The following is a 13,014-nucleotide window of genomic DNA, read 5'->3' on the forward strand; positions in this document are numbered from 1 at the left end:
AGCAGAGTTTTGCCTGCAATACTTCAGTTTAACTGCAGTACCACAACCGAATGCACATGATTCTCCTCACCTTCGGATAACAAATGCCAGCTACAAATTGGGGCAGGTAAATGGTTGTCAGGGCAGACATGATATTCTTATCCCATGGGTGGCCAGCATCAACACTGAAGTCTCCTACAACAATAAACCAAGGTAATCTAACCAGACATAGGGCTGGGTAACTGAGGAAGGGAGAATGTTGGAAGGCAGAGAGAGAATCCTAGTATTGCCCTGGTTGCCTAGCCATAGCAACATATACTGTACCTGAAACTGGTAGAATCCTGGCTGGAGCATGTGCCTACTGAGCTTGAGTTTTGACAGTCTGTAGCTGACTTCCCACCCTACAATTCTGGACTGCTATACCATGGGGAAACCTGAAACCAAAAATGGGAAAGCTTTTCCCTTCTCTTTGCTAGATCACTATAGTACATATTAGAGATGTACTATTCATAAATGAATACAAATATCCCTATCCCAGGTGCGCCTAATACAGATCCAGCCCTTGGAACCAGCCCATTTGTTCACGCTTCACCACACCATCAGCCTCTCACTCTTTCTGTCAATAGCAGCAGTAGCTGCACCGTCTCCCTGCTCAGCTGACCACTCCAGGCAGGGAGCAGGGAGGACAAGTCTCCTCATATGGCAGGGAGGGGCAGACCTGTATTAATTTCACCTGTGAAGGTGATATTCATATCCGTTTACAATTATGAACATCACCATTTCTAGTATATACTGGCCCAGCACTTTCATCCAAAATCAAGTCTTAGATGTGTGTTGTTTTCTGTACAAGTGATCTGGCACTATGATACAATCTAGAAATGATCTAATAGGGTAAACATACTGTAGTTGCTATCAATACCTAACAAATATTTCCTTCCAAGAAAAATAAACCAAATACACATAATAATAATGTCATTAAATGATAAAATTGTGTCAAAGAAATAAAATCATTGGCGTTAACAAAAAGCTCAGATAAAGCATTCTTCTAAAATATCAATAGCTCTGTTTATAGCTACAGAACCAATGTAAATAAAAATGATTATGTAGTACATCTTTTCAAGATTAGCTATTTCTCAACCACAGATCTCAATACAAAGAATTGAATTAACTGAACAAGTGGTAACTTGATTCCATTTTAAGAAGAGAAAAAGGAAACCAAAAGAACATTTTAAAATACAAATAAAAGATTAAATACAGTATCACTGTCAGATAAGAAGATTGGTTTTAATACCATTATATTACATGAAATTATTGAGTTTTTAGAAGAGGTTAATTATTCATATCTAAAGAAATGCAACAGTTTAGTTGTGATTACATAGGTGTTAATTCTGATCCAGTGCTTTGAGAGGCTATTGTAGGTAGAAATCAAAAATAAAGTGACAAGATAAAGGAATTAGTGCCACATTTCTTTATTGACAGACCTGTGTAGGACAGTGACAGTATGGAATGCTACTTCCTTAGGTTAAGTATGATAGATATAAATTGGCCAAGCAGCAACTTGTGGTGGAGAAAATAATTAACATCACTTCTTCTGCTAAACTGATCCTCTTTAAGTAAGCAAGGGGGTCTTCCTAAGTCGTCGCACTTGAGATCAAAAACTCAGACTGAATGAGCCAGTGTTATTCCAACACTCATCCTTATCATGACCATAGGTCCTGATGGCCTTTAGCTGCAGAGCCTGAGAATCACTGTTTACCTACAATGGTGTCTCACAGCCAAACACTACATCATAGATATCCCATCATTAGAAAATGGAAATTGATGGTGTCCAAGACATGTGATTCAGGTTGATTTTTTTTCAACTCAGCCATCACACTTGCAGACAGACCTATGTTCATGTCCAGAAGATAATCAACAAAAACCAAGCAAGATAATTTGCAAGGTATGTCTGGCTGTGGCAACAGGGATTTTCAACCATTAAGGAATCCCTTCTTCTATGATAAGTTGTTTGTAATGTATAACTCAACTCCCAGGCAGTCAGTTGTATGCCCTTCCCTACTGGACTTCCTCTACAACTTTGCTATATGTGAATAAGGAAATAAGTAAAAACAAAAACCTCCACTCATTAATTATACCTCCACAATATTTGTCCTCAGCAAATACAAAAACAAGCCAAAATTGACTAAGCAACCAGACAACCATAAACCGATACCAAGGAAAGTTGGCCAAAATAAGCAAGAGGCTGAGTTCCAGGCAGAGTGGCCTTCAATTCAGCCCCTAAGATTCATTCCACACTGACATCAGTATCGTCCACTGAAGGCCCCAGTTATCAATTCACCAACCTAGAGACACAGGAAGCATTGGTCAGACTTTCCAGAGACAACCCATTCTCTCCAAACTGGGAAGGAGCCTCTGAGGGGGAAATACCCTTCCACTCCCAGAGAACAAGGACAACACAGAGCACAACTGAAGTGAAACCAACATTTTCATTAAAAAAAACATTTCAGCTGGCAAGATTAGTTGAGTAGCTGGAGAAAGGAGTTAACCAGATAACTGCTGATTCCAAAGCAGAGGAAGATCTTTCTCTTCAGGCAGACTTTTCTTTATTGACTGGACATCTAGGACAAAATAAATGGGGTGGTTTGTATTTTATTATTATAGAGTCATAGAGTTATAGAGTTGGAAGAGGCCACTGAAGCCATCAGGTCCAACCCCCCGCCATGCGGGAACATCCATCAAAGTACTCCCAACAGATGGCCATCCAGTCTCTGCTTAAAAACCTCCAAAGAAGGAGACTCCACCACCCTTCGAGGCAGCCTAATCCACTGCCAGACAGCTCTGCCAGTCAGGAAGTTCTTTCTAATGTTCAGATGGAATCTTTTTTCCTGTAGTTTGAAAGCACTGCTACATGTCCTAGTCTCTGAGCCCTGGAAAACAAACCTATCCCCTCTTCAACATTTTGTTGTTTAGTCGTTAAGTCGTGTCTGACTCTTCGTGACCCCATGGACCAAAGCACACCATGTCTTCAACATGACATCCTTTCAAATATTTAAACATGGCTATCATGCCTCCTCTCAATCTTTCTTTTTGTAAGGCTAAACATTCCCAACTCCCTAAGCCGCTCCTCATAGGACATGGCTTCCAGACCTTTGACCATTTGGTCGCCCTCCTCTCGACATGTTCCAGGTTGTCAACATCCTTCTTGAACTGAGGTGCCCAGAACTGGACACAATACTCCAGGCGAGGTCTGACCAAAGCAGAATAGAGTGGTACTATCACTTCCCTTGATCTAGACACTATACTCGTATTGATGCGACCAAGAATTGCATTGGCTTTCTTGGCAGCGCATCACACTGCTGACTCATATTAAGTTTGTGGTCTACCAAGACTCCTAGATCCCTTTCACAGGTACTGTTGTCTAGCCAGGTGTCTTCCATCCTATATCTGTGCAATACATTTTTTTCTGCCTAGATGTAGGACCTTACATTTCTCCCTGTTGAAATTCATTTTGTTAGTTTTGGCCCAGGACTCTAATCTGTCAAGGTTATTTTGAATTTTAATCCTGTCCTCTGGCAAATTAGCAAACCCTCCCAATTTGGTATCATCTGCAAATTTAATCAGCATACTCTCTATTCCTTCACCCAAGTCATTGATAAAGATGTTGAATAACACAGGACCCAGAACAGAACCCTGGGGCACCCCACTAGTCACCTCTTTACAGAATGAACGGGAGTCATTTGTGTTCACCCTTTAGGTTCAGTCAGTCAACCAATTACAAATCCAGCTAACAGTAGCACTATCTATCCCACATTCTATTAGCTTCTTTGCAAGAATATCATGAGGAACCTTGTCAAAGGCCTTACTGAAATCAAGATATGCTACATCCACAGCGTTCCCGTCATCCACCAGACCTGTAACTCTATCAAAAAAAAAAAAAAGAGATCAAATTAATCTGGCATGACTTGTTTTTGAGAAACCTGTCTTGACTTCTAGTAATGACAGCATTGCTTTCAAAGTAATTACAAACTGCTTAACTATCTTCTCTAGAATATTTCCAGGAATTGATTTCAGACTGAAGGGGCAATATTATTCGGGTCTTCTTCCCCCCCCCCCTTTGACAATACGGACAACATTTGTCCTCGTCCAATCTGTGGGGACTTCCCCTGTTCTCCAAGAATTCTCAAAGATTATTGCCAATAGTTCTGATATTACTTCTGCCAGTTCTTTTAATATCCTTGGATGCAATTTGTCTGGCCCAGGAGACTTAAATTCATCCAAGGTAGCCAGGTAATACCGTACTACTTCTCTGCCTATTCTGTGCTGCATTTCCCCCACTACATCACCTGCTCTTTGCCCCTCAGGTTGAGCACTATTTTCCTTTTTGGAAAAAAAAATGAGGCAAAGAAGGTGTTGAGTAGTTCTGCCTTTTCCCTGTCCCCTGTTAGTAATTGGCCATCATCTCCACGTAGAGACCGTATTGTTTCCTTTTCCCCCCCTTTTACTGCTGACGTAACTAAAAACTCCCTTTTTATTATCTTTAATCTGTCTAGCAAGCCTAAGTTTGTGCTGTGCTTTAGCTTTTCTTACCATCCCCCTACATGTACTGGCTATTTGTTTGTATTCATCTTTGGTGCTTTCCCCGTTTTTCCATTTCTTGTACATTTTTTTTTTACACTTAGCTCAGTTGAAACTTCTTTAGCCAACCATTCCAGTTTCTTTAGACATCTCTCATTTTTTCTTCTTGTTGGAACAGTCTCAGATTGTGCCTTTAGTATCTCAGTTCTAAAAAAATCCCATCCATCCTGAACTCCCCTGTCCTTTAGTCCCTCTGTCCACGGAATTCCAGCCAATAATTCCCTAAATTTACAAAAATTGACTTTCTTGAAGTCTAGAATGGATGTGTGATTACACTTGCCTTCCCCTTCCCACTGTATAAAAAATTCCACGAGAGCGTGGTCACTCCCACCTAAGGCTCCCACCACTTCAACCTCATTAACAAGGTCTTCCCTGTTGGTTAAGATTAGATCTAAAATAGCTGTTCCTCTTGTTGCCTCTTCCACCTTTTCAACCATGAAATTGTCTGCAAGGCCAGTAAAGAATTTGTTGTACCTTGTGTTCTTGGCAGAATTTAACTGCCAACATATATCGGGATAGTTGAAATCTCCCATTACTACTGCATTTTTTTCCTTTTGAATGTGTGGCCATCTGCGGCAGGAAGGCTCCAGATTTGTTTCCATATCTGTTTTTTCCCCCTTACCTAAAATGTTAATATAATGTTATTAATGCTCCTTTAATATTTGTAAAATTAACTGTTTTTAACTTTTAAAATTTTGTTTTTTTTTAAATATGTCTGCCACCTTGGGTCCTGTTTTAGGAGAAATGCAGGGAATGAATGAATGAATAAGGTGAGCAACAGAAAGAAAACAAAGGGAAGAATCCAAGACATTTAACAGAAAAAGAGAAAGAGGTGCAAGGAGAGATAAGAGAATGGAGATAAGGGAGAGAGGTTCTGACACAAAGAAAAAGAGCAAGGAAAAGCAGGGCTACATTATGGGAAATCAAGAAAGATGAGGAAAAAAGGGGGTAGAAAGACAATGAGAAGAACAGGGTGGGAAGAGCAAGAGAAAACAAGTGTTTGAGAAGGAGTACAGAGAAAAGAGGAAAGAGATAAGGAAGAACATCGGATATCAGTGGATAAAGAACAGTGGAGAGATGACGAAGATGGAGAAATGGAGGTGAGGAGATAAATATTGAGAATATTCCTCAAAACATGTACCAGGAAACTAATGCAGCTTGAGTCATGAGGTTCAACCATTTCCTCACAACATTGAAGTGTCTCCATATTGTCATGCCACTGATTTCCAAATACACCCACACAAAAGTTCCCATAGTGATGAGTGAAGTGAGATGTCAAGAGTCTAGTGTGACCGTTTTCCCTTCCACTCTTCAATTTACCCCACACCAACAAAAGGCTGGGGTGCTCCTTTTTCTTCCTGTGTTGTTGTTTAATTTCTAAAATCACTTCCAAACTTGCTAAACTTTTACAACTTCCAGATGCTACATTTCAGGGTGTGACGCAAGGAGTAATCCAGCCATTCCTTTATTTGTTTTGAAATGTGACACAAGTATATTTCTTATCATAGCAGACACAGAGATATGAGAAAAGATGTACAGCTCCCATGGGACAGTAGAAAGTTCAGACATATTAGTAGTAATATGGCACTAAACATTTAGTGGTAGTTATTCTCAATGCCATATAAAATGACAATCTCCATGTCGTACAAAATACCTTATAAGCCATGCTAGGCTAATCAATGGAAAGATGCATTCAAGCGTGAAAACATTATAGTATTCAAAACCAAAATAACCCCATAAAGTGTGTATCAAAATGATGACTAATGCATTATGCAAATTTCAAGAAGAAATGAGTGGGAGATCTTGAAACAACCTTGAACTAATGGAAATCATATGCATTTTGCAATGCCACCTGGTGGTACCTCAAATAATGACAGACTTTTCTGCTTGGGAGAAATATCCCAGAAAAATCAGTCAAAATATGCATATGTGCATGCTTTTGCTCTGAAGAAATATTCCATGCTTTTTACTGTAAAATGTAGCAGAAACACAGAACTATTATATGTTTGACATACAGCCCAGCGTGCTCTGGTTCATGGGTTCACGAAGAGTCGGACACGACTAAATGACTAAACAACGACGACGATGGGGTTAATGATATGGTTTAAGAATCTCATCATGTGATATGGCGTGAATGACTCTCCCTGTTCTCATTTTTAAAGTTAAGAAGTTGGTTGGCTGACTGGAATCAGGTTGGAATTGCAACACTGGGTGAGAAGGTGTAACCCTTTTTTAATGATAACTACCCCCAAGCTGCTATTTGCCCTTAAGGCTTAAATTTAAAGGCATCTTAGAGAAGATTATCAATTATGTCATGCTAAATTGCTTTGGCACAACGGAGTTTGCTTTTTTTATTCCACAAGTCCCATTTCCCAATGTTTTTGTCAATAGAAATATGATAGATCAATACATGTCCATATCACTGATGCTGGTAAATACTGAATGGTCCAAAAAGCTAATACAGAATAGTCACACACAGGAGAGAGAGAGAGAGAGAGAGAGAGAGAGAGAGAGAGAGAGAGAGAGAGAGAGAGAGAAGACTTTGATGTGTTCTTGAACTTTCATCAACATATTCAAAGACTGGGAAGGCCAGACTATAACTAAAAGTGAAGCCTTAACTAGTTAAGATGATTGAGGGCAAGCTAAAGCAATGCTGAATCCCAACTCCTCTCAATCTAGGAGTGATGGAAATCACTCTGGACTATGGATACCTTGCCTTCACTATGAGCTAACATAGTGGCTTTGTCTCTGGGCTGGAATACATTTGGATCTGGCGAAATTCATCTCCTTCCTCTGTCAACCCCTCCCATTTTCTGGCATCTTCTGACCAGCAGGTCTAAGCCAGAACAGCTGTTCTGCTGGCACATTCCTCTCTCACCTGACCTCTAATATTAGTTACAATGGTGCTTTATGGACTTCTTATTGCTCCAAATGCCCCATAGCTACATATTTTTGAACTGGGGTTGCACTGGAAGGCTGTACTAAATCAACTAAATAACGAGCAACCAGGTTGAATATTTCCTATGAAGTGCACATTATTCTGGAATGTATGAATGACTTTAGTTCATACTGAAGTTCTCAAAAGACTGGATTGGTTAAGAAAAATAAATTACTTCCATCATTTTCCTTAAATGTTTTTCACAGCTTAGAATCTACTGTCAATGTGCAGAATGAGTTTCAAGGCATTGTACCATTTCCAGGTAATATGCAATCAGCATCTCTACCCAGATAATCAGATGTAATTTAGATCTTTCCAGGAAAGGCACCTTTTAACAAAACTTCTCAAATTATTCTTGGATTTGCTGCACTAAGTCAGAATGGAGCTATGTAGACTTTGTCAGGCAATTAAATCCAGACAGCACAGATTCTTTCCAAATATGAAGCCTGTATCACCCCCATGTGATTAAGGTCTTCCTTGTATTGGCCTTGAAATTATACGAATGCACCTCCTTAGACTTTTTCCTTGTAAAGATCTTTGTAGTTCTGCAAACTCTGGAATTCTGCTTCACCCAGTAATATCTACCTTTTAAAGAACGGTGTCATTTTGCCAAGATAAACACCAGTACTGTACTTTCTTCTGAGCATCAGAACTCAGAGAAATGACAAGGGCTATCTTCTAATCCCCACTATCCAGTGGAAAAAGAAGAAAATAGAAAGCTGACTTGAAAGAAACCTTTGCTTCTTTCAGTGGGTCTGTTATATAGAAGATATTCTTAGTGGACCTCAGATCCGATTCAGTCCAGAACCATTTGTACCCTATATGCACCCTGTAAAGCCTTCCCTTGCTGGTATTACATAGGTTCATTTTATATCTTGTGTTAGACTGAGAAACATCACTTATATGTGAAATTCTGGAGACATTCTTGAACCTGAAGAAGGGAGTAAACCTGATAGATTTTGAGACAGCTACCTCCAGGGATTTGTATACTATGCAGTTTAAAGTTTACATTAAAAATGGACCAGTAGGCTGGAGTGGTATATATTCCATGCAATTTGACTTCTGCTCTGGACACCAACAGATTTACATAACTGAATCTGATCATTCCATAAGTTCACACAAATGGCTTTGAATCAGGCTAATGCAATTAAGTAATTCAGGATTCAGCTGTGTCAGGTACATAGCCATACAATGGACTATATCTTCTTTTTAGCTTTATCTAAAGATGAAAGATGAGAGATGGAGCAAGAAATTCCATGGCTTAGTATGTTTCTTCTGTCATCTTAGGTATAAAGCAAGGTGGTTTGTTGAGGCCTGCCTGCCTTGTTGTTTATGTGTGTGCTTTTAGAATGTGGATCTTTAAATATATATTTAAGCTCAAGAGTGGCATAAAATCGATGAGAACATTTTTATGATAGTCTTTTTCATGACAGGGAGGTAGGTTTTATTTGACAGTATTATATTAGCAGAGTTTGGTTATGTGGGTTGCGTTTAACGGAGGCATGCCCAGGAGATAGCATTTAAGTCTGACTCTGACTTGGAAAATAAAACAATAAATTATGTCTTCATTTGTTGCAGCGCAGATCTTAAATTCAGGCATGAAATTTAATTTATATCATTCCTGGCATTATGTAAATCAGTACCTCCGTTTTAAGAAGCTATACAGGCACCATCATAACAATTCTGCTCTTCACCATGCCATCTTCAGGAGAAGCAATACCTCACTTAGCAACTTTTTTTTTCTGTCTCTCCTAAGGTGCTACAATATTAGCCGTATTAGATTTACAACTATATCACTAGCCTGCATCCAAATGTCCTGCTCAAAGCAGTTTGAGTCTCATGGCAGAATAGGTATAGCAAATAGGCAGATGGGGGAACCCCAGAAGCAAGGCAAAAGGCAAAACACGGATCAAACAAAGAAACTCCTACTAGCTAGTCAGATGAACCGGGTGAGAGAGAGCCAAAACCAAAGTCTGTTAATAATCCAAAATCAAGACAATTCTGTTGTAAGAGAAAACGGACAAGGAGGCCCAGTCAAACTAGTTCAGAGTCATTGTCTTAGGATATTATGGGAGATGCAGTTCTTTGAGGATGCCCTCTATAGAGCTTATTGGGCAGCACGACTATACCTCCGACAAAGACCTAGACCTAACAGCACCAGAGCAGTTTCTTTTTTTGTACGGAAAGTAGGCCTGAGATAGTATGCACACACTTACAGTGGTGCCTCGCATTACGATGTTAATTCGTTCCAGCGAAATCGCTGTAGAACAAAAACATCGTAAAGCTATTTTAAAAAGCCCATAGAAATGCATAAAAACCCGAATAATGCATCCCTATGGGCTTGAAACTCACCATCCAGCGAAGATCCTCCATAGCGTTGCCATTTTCGCTGCCCGTGCAGCGAGGAATCAGTCCCAGAAAACAGCGGGTGGCCACTTTTTTTAACCCGGTGGCCATTTTGAAACCGCCAATCAGCTCTGCGAAAATCTTCATTTTGCGATAATCGGTTAGCGAAGCAGGTAACCGATCATCGCAAAGCGAAAAAAACCCATAGGAAACATCATTTTGCAATTGCTTTTGCGATCGCAAAAACTTCGTCGTTATGCGATTTCATCGTTAAACGAAGCGCTCGTCTTGCAAGGCACCACTGTATTTCTATAGCCCCTGCATAATAATGGCCCAAATACACCTTGTGTTAAATGATGAAATAAGAAAATTGTTAGTGCCTGAAGATAAAGATAAACGAAAATGTATTGTGACTTCAGTGTAAAAAGCTGTAATGTTTATTCCTTGTGTCATCATGAAGAAATCATCACATTATTTCAAAATGCATCTTTCCCCCTTTCCTTGTCCCTCAGATCAGGAATTTAAACAGTGGTCCATCCAGACTTAGATGAAAAAGGCATGAATCCAGTGATATTTCTTGGATCAGCTGCACAGACTTACTGAACACCTAGAACAAGAATCAAGAGCCTTGTGGTACAGTGGTTAAACTGCAGTACTGCAGCCAAGACTCTGCTCACAACCTGAGTTCAATCTGACAGGCTCAGATGGCCAGCTTAAGGTTGACTCAGCCTCCCATCCTTCCAAGGTCAGTAAAATGAGTACCCAGCTTGCTGGAGTGAGGGCAATGGGTAGCCTGCAGAATTAAACTGTACACTAGCCAGAGTGCTTTGAGCTGCAGAGGTATATAAGCTGCACCCTTTGCTTTGCCAGAAGAAAGGGACTGCCTTGCATTTTTGGTGATATCTAAGTGGCTGCAGTAACCACTGCCCCTTTCTCAAGCAAAAACAACAACACAACCCATGCCTGCTTGCTAAGAAAATATAGGACAACACAATTACTTCCTTACTGCACAAGTTGACAATATGCTCAGGGTTCCTATTGCAGCCAACAAAATAAGATATGGGGAGGTTCAAATTGTTCTGTTCAGCAGAAGAAAAAATGAGTGTAAAAAAATCTGGCATCCTACATATATTTTATTTCCCCCCCCCCCTTTTTCCTCACCTCTGCTTCCCTGTGTACTGTTACAGATCCTGCAGCAGATCTGTCATGCTGTCACTTAAAAGCTAATGGCTTGGGAGACCATTATGCCCGAAGCCATGAAATTGGCTGTTTTGATTTGCTTCAAAATTCAGTCTAATGGCCTTGCCCTCTCAGGGTCATACATTATTTGAACATTTGTCTTTTGGCAACAAAATATATCACAATAAGATCTTAGTGTCTCTGTCTAATGAGAAGGTAGCTTACAAATTTCATCATCAATCATGTATAAGGGAATAAATCCCGAAACCTGAGGTCTAGAAGTGGGGCCAGGTGCCCGAACCTGCGTCCTATTAGCTGAAAAACAATGCAAATAAAGAGATGATGTTCTTCCATTGTGTGTTTCAGAGCCTTCCATTGTGGACAAAATGAAAGATCTCAAATTACTTCAAAATTATTTTGCGTTCACAGAGGCCACCTCAAAACTTCTTAATTTCCTTCAAAATTGATTTTTAGATGAAACTCCAAGCATAGCATAACACAGTATAGGGAGTGTAATGCTGGTTGGGTAGCAGTATAAATCTTGCAGAAAATGATCAAAAGGATGAAGGAACAAAGCAAATATTTATGTCTGTGATGTCCTGCCTCCTAATGGTACCCTATATGGTTTAGCAGCTGCCATCACCTCAGAATGCTGTAAACAAAGTAATACTATATTCATTTGAATAGGAAAGAAAACTAGCAGCTACAATGCAGGAAGTAAGAGGAAATGTTGAGCACCTTTAGAAATTAATGGTGGACAAAGGACATTTTCTCCTGAGTCATACTCTATACCAGAGATTCCCAGCCTTGGGTATCCTAGGTGTTCTAGGACTGCAACTCCCAGAAACCCCAGCCAGGACAGGTGATGGTGAAGGTTTCTGTGAACTGCAGTCCAGAAACGCCTGGGTTACTCAAGGTTGGGAATGACCGCTGTAGAACTTGGCATCAGTGACATACAGAAGCATTCCTTAGACCATTTAAATATACATTCATTTCATTTCTCTCCACAGTTTCTCTCTCAGCACACATGATCCTTTACCCTTCCCACTGTATTTACACAAAAGCCAAGAAAATGGCCTGTGATCACTTAATCACAAATACTGTCTAGACATCACCCAGTGAGATTCCTGCCTTAGGAGAGCTGAGAATCTGGATAGAACAAGTTTCAGTCTGACACTCTTAGTCATTTTACTAGCTTAGGACATTAAGCATGGTAGCAGAAAGAAGACGTGGACAAGGAGTTGGCTCATATCTCAAACTGGAGGGACTCAGGGAGTTGAGATGGCAGGAAAGGAGTTACCTCATGCTGAGAACTCAATACCCACATTGGGAAGAGGTCTCTTGCAGTTCATTGCTGTTTGTGGATCCCTTTTACAATTATCTCTTGGTGACTGCCCAAATAATATTGGCTTATCCTTTTATTTTGAAGACTGGGCACAAATTGCAATGAAAGATAAGCTGCACAGAGATGTTAGAAATCTTTGAAAAGATTTCTTTCTGCGGCAAAGCCTCATGTTTTTGATATGACAGTATTAGTCACGTTGCATTGGGGATAGCAACACAGTCTGGGTTTGCCTCAGACACATTATTCAGAAAGCACAGTGCGCTTAAGACACTAAACAATTATGTTTAATGTTCAGTGTCTCTCTCTCACTCTCTCGAGGAAGTCCTAATGAAATTGGCAGTACCATGAAAAGTATGAGAAAAGACCATTTTATATAGAACAACAACAAAGGGGGGGACCCAAAACCAAAGAATGAATCAATGCCAAGACTAAGCAGAATTTATGTCTACTGCAAAACATTGGTAGCCTGCGGCTTCTATTCTCTATCTCCATTGGCCCCAAGACACAGAAAAAGAGGAAAGGGAAAGGGAAAAGGGAAGACTAGTGTTGAAGATTGTATTGAATTGTAGCAAATAATCCAAATTGCTATTTT

At 40.0% G+C, this 13,014-nt stretch overlaps 1 protein-coding gene and 1 long non-coding RNA gene across 7 annotated transcripts in view; one reads left to right on the forward strand and one right to left on the reverse strand.

Moving 5' to 3' along the window:
* The window catches only part of CSMD3 (CUB and Sushi multiple domains 3), a 700,243-nt gene that overhangs the window by 491,198 nt on the left and 196,031 nt on the right, over nt 1–13,014 (reverse strand). The window lies entirely within an intron of this gene.
* Nucleotides 5,626–7,817, forward strand: LOC144588573 (uncharacterized). The gene is made up of 2 exons (XR_013544187.1): nt 5,626–5,714; nt 7,759–7,817. It is a non-coding gene; the product is annotated as an uncharacterized LOC144588573 (long non-coding RNA).

This window comes from Pogona vitticeps, chromosome 4 (genome assembly GCF_051106095.1).
Source record: "Pogona vitticeps strain Pit_001003342236 chromosome 4, PviZW2.1, whole genome shotgun sequence".
In the NCBI taxonomy this organism is placed as follows: domain Eukaryota; kingdom Metazoa; phylum Chordata; class Lepidosauria; order Squamata; family Agamidae; genus Pogona; species Pogona vitticeps.